At 38.0% G+C, this 13,176-nt stretch overlaps 1 protein-coding gene across 2 annotated transcripts in view; it reads right to left on the bottom strand.

The window, feature by feature from the left end:
• Window positions 1-13,176, bottom strand: part of LOC105393426 (echinoderm microtubule-associated protein-like 2) — a 60,331-nt gene that overhangs the window by 39,279 nt on the left and 7,876 nt on the right. The gene's annotated exons all lie outside the window — the stretch shown is intronic.

Here is a 13,176-nt window from a genome sequence, read left to right as displayed (position 1 = left end):
TATCTGATAACAGACAGACAAACCGACTTTTTACGTACTTGTGTGTAGAGCGGTCTTACAAAAAAACATGGAAACATAACAACACACCGGCACCGTATTATGTATAATAGTCCACTGCAGGACATGGGCCTCGTCTAAGACTGGAGGGTTTTGTCATTAACTCTACGCTTGGCACCCCTAGCTATATTTGTACTAGATATACAAAACTGCATTGCGACATCGCGTCGTCGCATCGCAAAAACATGCGACAGTAATCAAGCATTCGCCCTGAAAAACTGTCAAAACAGTCGCAGATTTTTGCGATGCGACGTCGCAAGGTCGCAACGCAGTTTTGTGTCAAGCCCCTATTGGTAGACACCATTTGTTACAATTACAATACACGTATCAAGTTTATAGTAGCTAGAAATTATGCAAAAATGCGTATTATACTCTGTGTGGAATGCATCCGTTGCGACACACGCGCCCACTAGGGTTGTACTGCATGCGTGCACGCACTCGGGTGGCAGGGTTGCCACCAGATACATTTAAATAACCACAGTAAAAAAGGTAAATAAACGTATGGATACAATATACGAACTTGTGAATAAGTGTACTGATGTTGAAGAAAAAAGGCTCTATATTTTTCGCGCACCTGGGATGAGTGATCCATAAAAAAATGGGTGCTAGGTGACACAGCTAATTATATTTATCTGCTTAGTGAATATAATTAAAGTCAGTATTTCAGTATAAGTGTATTCCATTTTTTTATGTTTATTATAATCTTTATCACTATCGGCCGCTATTTATAACTATCACCTTATCTGACTATCTATACTACTTCTATACTATCAATGTTTAATAGATAAATTTCATTTCCTGTTACAATCTTTATTAACTTAAGTGGAATCTCAAAGCATTTAAAATTCATGCTATTTAGGCACACCTTCTACTCCCGACTCCCGCACATTTAACAGGTAATTTTTTTATTTTTTTATGTAGCCTGCATCGTGTCCCACTGCTGGGCAAAGGCCTCCTTAGATAATGACCACCGGTAATATATGCCGTAAATAGACCTCACTGTTGTAGTGGCAAGATGAGAAAGACCCATGACATAGTGTAGATGGTAAATGAACGAGTGTTGAGTAGGTAGCCAAATTTTATTTTGGTACGCAGGCAGGTGGCAACCCTAGCACCATTCAGTGAAGACAGTGTAGGCTGCGGGCTCCGGTGAAAACTCCAACGCTAACAAGAATTTATAAAAAAAACTAAACAATGATGGCGCCAACTTTTTGTCTAACCTGTTGTAATGTTTACAAAGGATTTTTGTTCTGCGGTGGTATTCTAGATACAATAATAACGCAGTGCTGTTTAGTGGAATAGACGGGTAGTAGATTATGTTTTTTTTTATACAAACGGATACACTGTTTACCAGCAAAGTTTTTCCACGCTCTCACACAAAATGCAGTCACATGCACACAAGATGCGTAGCAGTGTCAAAACCGCCTTATTTTTTAAGATTTAAATTATTTAGGTATTTAGTAAACATTCAATTATTCCGTCCATAACACATTTTATGTAGGATAAATTGTGAAAGGTTACAGAGCTATAAAATAACATTATACACTTTCTCGTTTTACAAGTATTGCGTTGCAATCAAGTGGTCGCAACTAACGATATTGCACGGTGTAAAACGTTATTATTTTAAATCGTTTTTAATAGAGCTTTATGTCCTACCATTAATACCGTTCATTATATCTTTTTTAGATGTGGTCAGGCTCCTCCTTTCTTATACCAAATGCGTTGTTATGTGTTATTTTATTATACTAGTTAAAAAGTAACCTCAGATTTTGACGAATGTAATAATCAGACTCCCGTCATTTTGAAAACGACTCTAGCTCTAGACCCGGCTACGTGGCAACTTTATGGACCTAGATATAACTCACTACATAGATAGGTAAGTATAGCAAGTGATGTAATTGGTAAGACGTTCACTAAACAATAAAACTGCCGAGACACGTTGATACGCAAAATCATATTTAAGTTTAACTGACACAGCAATTCAGTAAAAATATTATTATAATTGATCGTACGCTACGAATAATAATATTCGTAGCCTATCGTCCAATACGAGTAGTTTACCAAAACTCACATTGAGGTGACTGACGGTAGGTATACTGAGTTCACTGACTAACAAGACCATCCTAACTAAAATATTATAAATGCGAAAGTAACTGTGTCTGTCTGTTACCCTTTCACGCCAAAACTACTGAACGGATTTAAATGAAATTTGGTATACATATGGTATAGACCCTGAGAAAGAACATAGGCTACTTTTTATCCACGGGAAATCTAGTATTATTGTAATTAAATAAACTGCCAATTGTATAGCATTATGGTTCGTACCAACCTTATTTAACAAGATCACATTTAAGCATATTAGGAACACGCTATTGAATTCGTTATTGAAACTGATTCAATTGTCATTGTGTCAGCACCAGCAATGAGAATGCACGACACAAGGCAATTGACACAGTTTCATACAGTGTCATAAATTTATTAGAAATAGCATGCAAAAGGTTAATTTATCTTTATCTTTTATCTTTATTATCAAAAATACATGCTGAGTATTACAATTATTAAATGTCTGCCAAACTGTGAAAACAGTTTGTTGGCAGGTTACTCTCATTTCTAATTAAGCACAATAACTAATGACACTTATATTTATGTAACACGGTATAACACAGTTGAAATAGGTATAGACAGGTAATTAAATAGGCATAGCTAGGTCATTGACATTTGATTCAATTGATGTTGTGTTTTGTGTATTCGTAGGGTATTGGTATTTGGTACCCCTTATATTAAATAAAAAATGCTTCACAAAGATTTTGAATTATGACACCAAATAAATAAATTATTAAAACACGTAAACTAACGTCTTCCTCTTTGTTTTATTGTTCTACAAGTTTTTACTCCTTTTTAGCATTGTCACTTTGTTTTTTAAAGCTTTCAAAGCTATTACGACAACAAAAGCAACACTTAAATAATACATCAATTAACCGCATTTACAATCTACAACCTGTCACCGGTCTGAGTGAATGAATGAAATAAAGGAGTGAATGAATAGCATCAACTTGTTACACACATCAGCTGCGGCGGCCTACGGCGCAATTTCTAAACGGATCGGATCACTCTTTTGTTGTTCGGCCACAGAAGTGGCGATTTATAAAATTACAAAACTATATATAGCTATAACACGTTACTTTATATAAGTTATGAGCTCTGTAGGGTTATCATACGTCGCTCGCTTGTCAAATCTGATGTTACTTGTATGGATCTGACATTTATTTATTTAACTCTTTATTGTACAAATATTACAAAAGTACAAAGGGTGGACTTAATGCTTAAAGCATTTTCTGCCAGTCAACCCGCAGGAGGTACAGGAAAAATAGGACATCTTAGCTTTGACAAGTAAGCGACGCTGCTTATGGATTGTTAATTGGTAATATGCGTTGGTGGTGGTACGGTAGTTGTTATTGTTAGTTAGGTATTCTGATTATCAGCCCTAAATCGTCCAATGATAGACATAGGCCTAGGAGCGCCACAGCACTATATACCCTCGGCCTTCCTAATCCAATCACCATTGCTTTATATGTCTGTGAGGATGTCCCCGGATATTATTATCATCGGTGTAGCGGACTGGAAGGCATTCCAAGCAACGTTACTCAACATGTACCTAAATGTTTTATCAAAAATTCAAAATGGAAACTCCATAGAACAGTTTTACGCCATCGCAAATTTCGTGGCCACAACCTCCGTGTCCGCAGTCATTGTATGCAGATGCGACAGAGATGGCGAAAGTAGATCTAAGCTTGTCCAGCGCGGGAACCGAACCTTTGAGCCTTTCACCGACCGATTCAACACTTGCTATTATTCGACCAATAGAGTAACTATTACCGGCATACCTTGGTCGGTATTTTGGTTTTAGTATCTAATTTAATTAAGTACAAGAAAGATTTGGTTTTTATTGTCTTGGTTGATTAAAAAAACAAATGAATAAATAATAAATACAAAAACAAATGAAAAAAGAATTTTAAAAGTTACAACTAATTGTGGTTACTACAGCCACCGTACCAGCACTGTACGTTAGAAATTAACAATCCATAAGCAGCGTCGCTCGCCTGCCAAATCTGACGTTACTAGTATGGATCTGACAGATGTTTAGATAGAGGAGAGGAGAGGATAATAATTATGTCGTGGTGGTACGGTGGCTGTAGTGTACCTAAAGCTATAGCAAATATTATTAAATACTCTTTCGAATTGGTGTTGTTAGAGCTTATGTGCGAACACAACCATTAGCACTTCCTGAGGAAAGCTGCATCAATTGCTACAACTGTCTGTTTGGCAAATTGGGCAGATTGATGCCACAGATAACCGAGTTTCTACCTATTAGCAGCGTGATTCATTGAATACAAATTTACAACCAATGTGTTGAATTTGCATACTGTGTTTACATTTAAAAACGACTGTTGTCTGGCATTTTTGGCTACCATTGTATGTAGGTATACGTACACATACGTGTAACATGCATACATAGGTAGCGCAACTCAACTACCGGTTGCAATAGTTCATTTGTTTCATTTACATTAGGTATGTTCTATGTTCTATGTTATGTAGGACCTTTGCCTTTTTTTATTTAACCCAATAAATATCATGTAGGTATACATATATTTACTACCCATACATAAAGGTGCAACTTGATTAATGTGTTTTTGGTGCACTAACTGCCTTTTAGGGTGCAGTATTCACTAATAAGTCGAGCAGCTGTTGTTTTACCCGACGAAGCAAAAAAGAGGGTTTTATTCAACCTTGGGGACAGCTGAAGGTCTACATCGTTACATGGAGTCATACATGTGCCAAGCACGATTGACCTGTGCTTGTTGCTTGCGTAAACAAATTGCATATTTTATGTGTCTATCGTGCAGTATTGTAGAAAATAATAATGAATGCTTTATTAATAGTGTATACTGTATGGTAATTCGCTACGCTGGTCAAACATTTTAAATTTTCCATTTAAATACAGCAGAAAATTTCTGCGGATGCGACACGAATTTGGTTTGTTTAGGTATTTTTGAAGTGTTTCTTTGTACATTGAACTTTTGAGGAAGAAATACGAACTTCAAACAATTTTAAGTATTCATTTACAAGATAGATTACCTACTTTCATGTTTTCAGATATATCAGAAAACAGTTTAAGTATAGAATTATGTGATGTGGGTAACAACGAAGGTATTTATAGATTTTACATTGCCATTTCGCGTTTTTCTTCCTGATAACATTTCTCATTTAGTAATTCATCTGCCTTGACTTTACCCTACAAGGGAGTAGGCAGGTACCGGTACTGCCTACGACAATATCTGTGAGCAACAATTTAAAATTAAGTGAACTTTACAGATATTTTACAAATTACTTGGAGCCTCTTCCACATTTAACTGTCACTTTAATTAAACGAATTTTGCTGTTTATTCGATGTAAAAATTAATTTAATCAGAACCTCCTGCGCCATTTTTTGTGGAGGGGAGGATTAAATTCAGCTTCGGTTTTATTCAGGAATTCTTATTTCTTTTCGGAGATATACTGTCTCAAATATGTTTTTAAACAGTAACCTAACATGGAACTTCCCAATTGAAAGAGGTAAGGTCGTGTCGCCCGCGAGGTCACTGTTACCGGTTGCAGAAGGGTTACTCTATGCTGAAGAAAAACAAACGAACGAGAGCTGTCGTGCCATCGCCACGTTTAATACAAGGAGGTAGAGTCGTGGCTCGCGGAGCTGCGCTCGTAGAGTGACCCCCCAGAACCTAGTTCCAAGAACTTGAATTCTGGACGAAAATAACTTGAGCAACGCTCGCTTGACATTCCATAAGCTGTAGCGGGTTTTAGCAGAATGAGACGAATGCTGGGGGTTCTTAGATGTTTCGACTTTCATTTTGCAAAGCCACAAGGATGGGGGCAGGGCTGGTATAGGTACATAGTATAATATTATGTACTTACTACATGTAGAGTACATAACGCCTTGTACTGTTGTGTTGATGACGATGATTATTCTTCGAAAAAGGTTCAGGGGTCAGGGTTCTATTAGCCAGTGTAATTATTAGTGTTAGACCCAATGTGATAATACCAGCATGTACCTGTTGCTAATTTGCTATAGTTAGCCTCAGAACAAAACAACTATCTGAACAAGCCGCATCTAGCCTGGAACCACACACCACACACACAATACACTGAGTTACAGCTCGGTTTAAACCAAGAAGAACCAAGTTCTGAAGTTGGCAGCGAATGCATTTTTGTACCTTTTCAAACTAACAAACTTTTGTTGTTGAAAATTTTGACAAAGCACAATAAAGTATAATCGCAGCCAACTTCAAGAACTATGTATGATGTTGTTTAGACCGAACTGTACCAACCAACCACTGTTGTGCTAAATACTGTAGATGCGACACTTGTGTTCTCAATATCTGCAGCGATTTCTTCTCGTTTAAAATACAAAACAGGTGGTAACTGTGGCAAGAATGCCCTGCGAGTAAAAGGGTGGCCGGTCAAAGAACATTTTGTACGTCATGTGAAGTTCGCATTTTCACACGTATCGTGAAGTTGCAGAAGAGCCAACGGCAACGTGGGAATGTAACGTTTTATTTGTTCAACAATGAAATGCAAATTCTATTAGAAAACGAGCAAAAAGTTATTAGATACCTACTAGATAGCGCGAAGGAGTAGAAATGTAGAACCAGACTTATCTTTATCTTTAAATACACTATTCACCGCTTTAATTGCTAATCTAAACAGATTTTTATACAACTCCGTAGTAATTTGCATGATGATTGCCGTTTTTAGTATTTTGTCGAGAGTACAAGCTATAAATTGCTAATAAATGTGTGCAATTATCTACACGGGGAGAAACTTTAAAAGTAGCTAGGTATCATCAGATCACTTGACATCCGTAAGTAAACGGAAACGGTCCATGAGCAACGCCTACTGGTTAACCATAATAAGTATGGACAGGAGTATGAATGTAATAAGAACTAGGGACATACCTAGCCTACTTAACAATTACCTAGGCTAGGTCTATCTCAAACACTAAATTAAATATAGGGGAGACCGGGGACAAAAGTAACAGTTTGTAGATTCTGTCTGATTTCTCGTAATTAATAACATTTACGATAAAATAAATATAGTCACATAAAACTTTCGTATATAGTCTACAAATATCCATTATTACTTTACTTAATACATCTCGAATTTTAGCATTTCTAAAGCCTCAAAAAAAAAAGGGAAATCGTTACTTTCGACCCCATGGTCAGGACGAAAGTAACAAGGCATGGGTCGAAAGTAACAACCCATAAATTCTGCCCAATGTTATAAATACGATTCAAAAGAAAGAACAAAAAAAACAAGCAAATTATTTAGTTAAGAAAACTTCTTAAAAAACTATCGAAACTAAAAAAACTTATGACTTATTGACAAAACTAAAAAAAACTTCTTAATATAAACTGTAAATGAGATCCATCATTTAAACTGACTATTTGATAAGAAGTTGTTTTATTTGTGCCATAATATACAATATTATGACACAAATATCTAATCAAAACAACAAAAAATAAAAATTTATAATGTGACATGGCAAACTTACGTAAGTAATTCGTTACTTTTGTCCTGCCGCGAGCTGTTACTTTTGTACCCATCCCCATTTTTGAAATATCAGGCGACATAACTTTAAAACAGCACGTGTTATTCGAAAACAATTTATGACATGCTACAGACAATCTTATAATGAATCAATGAACAAATAGTCATATGGTTCTTGGCATCTTAATTCTACGTAAACACTAAATGAATAAACACCAAAAAACTTACTTTGGGTGTGTAAAATCACGAAATGCTCACTAAAACAACCTTGCACCGCGGCACGGGCGCGGAAAATGATATCATGCGTGGGGGGCATTGCATGCTGACTACCAGCTGTCGCTTGGGACGTTAAGGCTATTGGGGAAGTCCACAGAGTCTTTGTTACTTTCTACCCGCTGTTACTTTTGTCCCCGGTCTCCCCTACCTACTTATAGCTAAAATATCGTTGTAGAAACACAACAACACTGAACGTCTCCCATTTTAGACATACATTAAGGTAATTATACCTACCTATTACAAGGAGATACAATAAGACAGAGATTGCATCAAACCACGTAAATAGTTAGGTAAGCACCTTCCTTTTTTCTCTGTTTCCTATGGCCCTACAGGAAGAGGAGAAAAAAGGAAGGTACTGTATCTGATGATACGAAGCAACTTTTAAAGTCACAGGGCTACAGCTATTAAACAACTTGACCGTTATTCGAAGTCTAATAATAATTGAGAGAGACATCTCTTTTCCTTTTCGTATTTCCTGCTAAATACCACGTGACTTCCGGCGACTTCCCTTGAATTTGACTTTTTCCCACCACCACCGGCAGTTGGCGCCATTTTGTTGGCTCCAAATATATTCGTCATTGACGTCGTTTTCCTTCGTCCGAGCTGGTCGTGTCCCACCAGGGACGCTCCAGGTTTTCTGTGTAAATACCAACCTACCTGCAAATTTTATTTTAATTTTCCATAGTGAAAAAATCATTTAGATTTCACTAAAAAGTGGCTAAAATACCGGATTTGAAGTGAGTTTAAACAGTTATAGTGTATTTTTTCCCTGGATTGTGCTCAGGTATGTTTTTACTGTATTGTTTCACCACGTTTTTACCAATTATTTATCGAAAGTTACTGTAATTCTTTTGCCGCATGCTACCAGTGTAACGTTGCTATCATACTTATTTCGAAGATAAACCATCATTTTAACGGTGTTACCGTTCGTGTTTTAAAATTAATTTTAGCAATTAGTTCTTGGAATTTCCCTTGTATTACAGATTGCATTAAAAATAATATAAAATGAGTACTGAAAATGCGAATTTGCAAGATGTGCAAGATGCACAACCATCCTTGTCAACACGGAAACATTCTCGTAAAAGGAAGATTAGTGAAAGTGATTCGTCATCGTCTGAATCTAGCTCAAGCTCAAGCTGCAGTGATTCCTCTTGCTCTAAACGCTCCCGGCGTAGGAAAACTAAATCTAAACGCCGCAGACGAAATCAAGATCGTAAATTTGATAAAATGATGTTAGAAATAAAAAATCTTAAAAATCAAATAGCTTGCAATAACAATAGCAATGATGATATTATTGATGATAATATTAGTGGTCAGCTTTATTCAGATGTGCAATCATTAGATGAGGAACCCGCTCCTCAAATTTCCTTAACTATCGGTACTAGATTGAAAGAGCCGGAAATTTTAAAAACACCAGCCGTTTATTTGGATACTCTTAAAAACATCCAGCGGCTTGAGCACCCGGATTGGAGAAACGTTCGTTACGCGGATGTCCAAAAATTATATCGTCATAGCCCGGGCTTTACCGACTTAGATGCGAACGAAGAAGTTAAGCGCTACGATTCCTCTCGCACTCTCGTAAATTTTGAAAAGGCCCTAGCATCGCTTACTTTTGCTATGATAAAACAAAGGGATCAACTTGAAAAGGAGCTCCGTTCCTTTTTGGCGTGGACAACAACAACATCAGAGCTAACTTCGGAAGAAGTTAATAGAACCGTTTTACCCCCGAAGGGCATAAAACGGATATTTAGGTTTCAGCCGAAGCTTGAACCACTTGAGATTACGCTCTCTCTTTCGGACTATCTCTGTCTCTTTCTAACACGTTGTTGCTCCACTGTCTACGTCATCAGCAACATGAACTCTGGTTATGTGATCTGTGACAGCACGCCGCAGCCATCTTGAATTCAGTACCTATCAAGCCGGCAAGGCCCTGAAAGGGTGGTTCAAGCTTCGGCTGAAACCTAAATATCCGTTTTATGCCCTTCGGGGGTAAAACGGTTCTATTTAGGTGTTCGAGCCTTCAGCTTGAACCACTTGAGATATGTTTTCTATCTGCCGGCGTGCTGCAAGAAGCGTACTGTGATCAGTTTAGAAGATTGTAGATTAGCTTGCTGTAGGTACTTATTAGTGATTTTTTATTTTGTGAAAATAAAGATAACATAATTATTTCAATAACATGTATTAACTTAAACATTTGTTTTATTTGACAATGCCATAACAATCATTTAGGAACTTAAAGCTTAACATATTTATTATAAATTTTTATTTTATAGTTTCTTAGATAATAATCAATAACATTAAATTTAAAGTAGGTAAGGCCTATGTTACCTATAATGGTGTAAAGGAGTGTAGAAGTTTATTTCTAGGTAATGATATAGGTGCAGACACTTCTTTAAAGTAATGCTTAAAAACTGTTGCCTTTGAGCGCCAGTTTCCTCTAGACAATATATTTTCAATTTCTTGACAATTAAGCCAACAATCAGTTGCGACCGCGCTTCTGAAGCTACCTGCAGATGAAGCAATCCCAGCCTCTTTGAAAAGACTTCTTAGCCATCCTGATATAATGGTTTTTGAAGCCGCTTTTACGCGTCCCCTCACTGTTACGAAAAGGCTCGTAATTTTGTTAGACTTTCTCCGGTCTTCCGACAAGGCAATTAATTTCTTTATCCATAGTGGCAGATTAAGTCTATTGGGAATTCTAGAATCGGAAGATATTAACCATCCCGATTGTCTAAAGGTGGATGAATCGGTTTTAGAACCATACTCTGGCCAAAAAATGATGTCCTCACCCACAAACTCTATGAATCCCGTTTTTAACCTTAAAAGCGTCAGGTCATGTATTCTTCTTCCGGACGCAAGTAGTAATAAGGCTGCTGTGTGCCTAGATACAGTAAATAAGTTCTCCTCGAACAGATATGCTTCTAGAAATTTAATCAAGTCGTCCATTTTCCAGGAGAGGGGTTTCTTAACCGGTGGGCGTTGAACGAAAATGCCTTTCAAGACATGTTTTACCAGGGGATGAGAATTTAAGTTATCACCTTGAGTTGGATTCGCGAAAGTTGTAACCACCGATTCGTGTAAAAGAATTGTACGTGGGGCCAATTTCACCGAATTGTGTAAAAAGCACAAGTATTTAGCCAGATCTGCTGCTTTTGGATCGCTTACTAGAACATTGTTAGCGGATGCCCACATTTTCCATCTTTTCCACGCGTATTTATAAGTTTTTATAGTTGACGCCCTCCAAGAAGCTTCTAATATGCCTACTTCATCTTTTGACCAATCTTTTACATGATCGGCCCAGCCCGAACCATCCATACCGCTAAATTTAGTTGTTCCACAGCTGGAGGTGGCTGGTTCGTTCGGAGGTCTGTAAGATAATTCCGTAGATTTGGAATTAGGAGTGGAGGACGTAATGCTCTTTTCAAGAGATCGGTTTTCCAATGTGGTTTCTCCCAGACTGGAGCTACTAATAAGTATGTTCCTTTTGAATCGTTGAGGTGGTGTAGGACCCTCGGGATCATCGAAGGAGGGGGAAAAATCCAGCCCAACTTGTACTCCCACTTCCTGCTGAAAGCGTCGACGAATTGGCTCTGAGTGTCGTTGGCTTCTTCGCTTACATATGCTGGGAGAATCGCTGATCTCGAAGTTGCAAAGAGATCTATCTCTGGATAACCTAACTTCTCGAAAACCATAGATGTTGCTTCTTGACTCAATGTCCATTCGGGTAGGCTTTTTAAACGTGACAGACCGTCCGCGATGCCGTTGTAGATCCCTGGTAAATACCGAGCTGTAATGTGACATTTCCGTCTTTGACATAATGTTAGAATCAACGTCGTTATTTCTAGAAGTTTTAGTGATTTCGTTCCCCCTTCTTTCGTTAAGTATGCTACAGCTGTACGGTTGTCCGATTGAAGCATTAGCGATTTCTCTTTTAGCTGTGGTCCCAGACATTTCAGGACTTCGTAAACTGTCCACAGTTCTTTGTAATTGCTGTGCCAGTGATTCTGATTCGGTAGCCAAGGTCCCCAAAACTTCTTTCCGTTCACTGTTGCACCCCACCCACTGTCTGCTGCGTCTGTTGTTATAAACAAGGTTGGAGTGGGGTGATGGATTGCCGTTGACTTGTGCGCATTTTCTACCCACCAAGTCAAATCTGCGACGGCATGAGGTTGTAGCTTGAACTTTGAATATTTGTCCTGTTCTGGGAGAGTCACAGCGATTCTCTGGAGTTTGCGGCAATGAAGGCGTCCTAGTGGTACAACAAACGCCGCGAAATTTAGTTTGCCCAAAATTACCTTGGCCTCGTGCCAACTCCAGCAATTCTTCCTTACTATTGCTTTTATTTCCGATTGAAGTGATACAACTTTCTTTTCTGTAAGACATTTTATGTTCCTCCCTGTGTCCCAGACTATTCCCAAATATTCTAGTCTCTTTACTGGTACTATTGAGGATTTTTGATTGTTTACCGTCCATCCTAATAGATTCAGGTGCTGAACCACATAATCCTTTTGCGTTTGCAGAATTTGAGGATCTTGGTGAACAATCAAGAAATCGTCCAGATAAACGATCGTCTTTATACCCTGTTGTCGAAAACTGTGAGCCAACCAATTGGTGATTTTGGAAAAAATTGATGGGGCGCTGGATAGCCCGAAAGGAAGACAAGTCATTTGATATGTTTCTCCACCATATGCCAGTGATAGGAAGGGACGATGTTTCACGTGAATCGGTACATGGTAATAGGCTTGTGAGATATCTATTTTCATCATGTGGTACTCCTTTCCCAGGATTGTTGGTATTTTCTGGTGATTTAATAGTCGAAATTTTTGCGTAGCCACGAAGTTGTTTAGCCTTTTGAGGTTGAAAATCGTTCGATTTGAACCGTCCGTTTTCTTGCGAAGAAACATTGTCGACAGGAAACCTTTTCGGCATTTGCTCCTTTGAATTGCTCCTGTTGATAGCATTTTCTGAATTTCCGTTGACATTGCACCTGATTGTTTTGTTTGGTATCTTTTCATTAAGTCTTCGTTCAATTCTACGATCACGGGTTTTGATTTGAATGGTATTCTGTAGCCGTGTGTTAAAATCTTGAGTATTGTTTTTGGGGCACCACACTTTTCCCACTCGTCTATGTGCGTTTGTAGCTGCCCCGCTCTGAAAGATAAGGAGTCATTTTTTTGTCGAAGTGTTCCACTTTCTTTTATTGATGTGTGTGGTGGAACCTTTGGGCTTACCGCTGTCAAA

The sequence above is a fragment of the Plutella xylostella genome, chromosome 18 (assembly GCF_932276165.1).
Source record: "Plutella xylostella chromosome 18, ilPluXylo3.1, whole genome shotgun sequence".
In the NCBI taxonomy this organism is placed as follows: Eukaryota; Metazoa; Arthropoda; class Insecta; order Lepidoptera; family Plutellidae; genus Plutella; species Plutella xylostella.
The sequence above is the reverse complement of the archived record's forward strand: the minus strand, read 5'-3'. Positions and strand labels throughout refer to the sequence as shown.